Below are 3,086 nucleotides of genomic sequence, written 5' to 3' on the forward strand. Positions count from 1 at the left end.
TCGGGGCGGGGCGACGGGGCGGGGCGACGGGGCGGCCCCAGCGTCATTGGCAGGAAACTGAGGAGGAGGCGGGGCCTAGACAGGGGGCGCGGCCTGGAGGGGCGGGCCTAGAAAAGTGGGCGGGCTCAGCAAGGGGTGAGGAGGATAGACGAGAGGTAAAAAGGCAAGAAGTTGGACTTGGTGTGGGAAAGGAAGGAAGAGCTAGAGAAGTGAGGAGGCTTCCAGAGGGAAGGGAAAGGGAAGAGGAAGGGAGACGGTGATGTCACTTCAAAAACACGTCCACAGTAGCCCATCCCATACTCCTTGCTACCCCCATAACCTACAGACCTGCTTGGGTGTCTCTCCTTTACCTTTCTGAATAAATTAGAGAAAGCCTCTTTGGTAGACATGAGAGGAGAAGTAGGCAGAGTAGAAATGCTGGGAAAATCCTAAGGGGTCATCTGCTTGAACTGTATTCCAATATCATTTCTCTTCTTTCTGCTATACATCTTAAAACGTTATTCTGAGACAAGGTCCATTGGATTCACTAGAAAACTCAAGGGGTTCATGAAACCAAAACCGCTTACAAACCTAATCCATAAAGGATCTGCAAGGTTATTGCCGCCCTGCAGGGTAGAAACTGATCTGAAAGGTATCATAATATCCACCTAGGATTTCTGCAACTTGCATAATTTAGCTCACTGTGCAACTCAAACATCTACTTGTTCCTTTGAAGTCCCTTGGGAAATACTTTATTTCCCATCAGCTGACGGTACTACCTGGCTTTGAATAAATTAGATCCTTTAAACATCAAAAGGACATAACAGCTACATGAGTGTCAATAAACTCTGGAAACTCATGTTTCCTAATCTGTAAAATGGGTCAAGAATTGTGCTGCCAGTCACAGCGGAGGAGGTGATTGGACACAGAATAATTTTGCACAGTGCCTGTCCAAGAAAATGTTCAATAAAAATGTTCACTTGTTTTGCATGACTATATTGAAATGTTTTTCTTTCCTTATTTGAAAGAAAGTTGATGGCAAATTCTTCATTTCTGTGAATTTCCAATCAGGGAAATGATCACATTTGGCAGTAAATTATTGCTTTCTTCAGGTCAGTGCTGATTCTGTTTTGTTTTATAGGTGTGGAAAAGGAGATGTGAGATTTTCCTAGAATAAATGCACAAAAGTTTAAGGACATACTTTCCCATTGTTTTATAATGCTTTGTAAGTTTTCCATTTTTTGTAAATCTATATTTTATTTAAGTGGAAATTCATTGCTTGAAAAAGCAATTGTGTAAAAAAAATGGCTACGAACTATTTTCAGATATCTTCAAGGAATTCATTATAGAGTTATGATTTGATAAAGCTCTGTTACTCTATACCAATAGACTAATTTAGACAAGCATGAGAGCACAAATTTCATCATGTAAGACATAAGACATGCAATTCAAATTGTATCTATTGTATGTGTTTAAAAGTGTGTTGCCTACTAAACTCAGGAGAAAAATATACACTTTAATATGTTGATATTTACACTCAATTATTTTATTACAGTTAATGAAAGACAGAATAATGTTAGGAAATATTTTGTGGTATCTCAAAGTCTAAAAATGGCTTGGAAAGGAATCTAGGAAGGCCTGTTCTTGAGCAATTGCCTTAATAGCCTGTTTCCTTTGTGAAAAAAACTCTCTGAAAGAACTTCTGGCAACATGGCAGCTGAAGCTCCTGGCTTCAAACATTGCAATGTTGGCTAAAACGTTCGGAAAATGGTTTTAAATACACAGCTTAGCTGAAAAGTGAAAAGGAGTACTTCCAGGTTTCAGAGAGGGAAGAGAGGATGAAAGCCAGCAACACCAGCTCTTGGATATTCTTAGAATGGATGTCTGGTCCTCACCCCACCTCCCCACACAATGTGTCCCTGTGGAAGAACGTTCATTAGGGAAATATGCTTGGCCTCACTCATTTGCTCAACTCCTACTCTGCAGAAGACGGGTAATTTAAATGCAGTCATGCATTGCTTAACATCAGGGTTATATTCTGAGAAATATATTGTCAGGCAATTGCATCCCAGTGCAAACATCATAGAGTGTGCTCACACAAACCTAGATGATAGAGCCTACTACGTACTTAGGCTGTATGGTATAGCCTATTGTTCCTGGGCTACAAACCTGTATAGCAAGTTACTGTACCGAATACTGAAGGCAACTGTAACAAAACGGAATTTGTATATCTAAACATAATTAACACAGAAAAGGTAAAATACAAATATGGTGCTTAATCATATGGGACCATCATCATATATGCAGTCCAACATTAACCAAAATGTTATTATGCTGTGCATGACTATAGTTGAGGAACTATTGGTCATGTCTAGATTAACCCTTTTGGCTCTTCCTTTTTGACACCTGTCTACTCGTAGGATATATGCATTCTCATCTGCCCTAACTTGCATAATAGACTGATTCTAGAACTTGAGCAGAGAACTTCTAAAGTAAGCCTAAAACATGTTGTGCCTGAGAATAAGGAGATGTTCAAAGACAAACAGAGTTATGTCAAAAAGATATGGGAGTTGGCTTGAAAGAGTTCCCACTATTCAAATTTTAGAAAATTTGAGATTACAAAGAATAGTTATAGTAATAGATTATAAAATATTGACTTTAAAAAAAAAATCCAGGCCAGGTGCAGTGGCTCACACATTTAATCCCAGCACTTTGGTAGACCAGGGCAGGCGGATCACCCAAGGTCAGGAGTTCAAGACCAGCCTGACCAACATGATGACACCCCATCGCTACTAAAAATACAAAATTAGCCGGGTGTGGTGGTGCATACCTGTAATTCCAGCTACTTGGAAGGCTGAGGCTGAGGCAGGAGAATCACTTAAACCAGAGAGGCAGAGTTTGCAGTGGCCCAAGATTGTGCCACTGCGTTCTGACCTGGGCAACAAGAGCAAACTTCGTCTCAAAAAAAAAAAAAAAAAAATCCATGTCTCCACAGTTTTACTCAATTATAAAAAAAAAGAAAAGTAGTGGAGAAAAATGGAGAAGGTAGAGAGGAGAAAACTTCTTCTTTCGAAAAGAATGCCAAATAATTTGGGTAAAAAGAATGT

The sequence above is a fragment of the Saimiri boliviensis genome, chromosome 17, assembly GCF_048565385.1.
Source record: "Saimiri boliviensis isolate mSaiBol1 chromosome 17, mSaiBol1.pri, whole genome shotgun sequence".
Taxonomy (NCBI): domain Eukaryota; kingdom Metazoa; phylum Chordata; class Mammalia; order Primates; family Cebidae; genus Saimiri; species Saimiri boliviensis.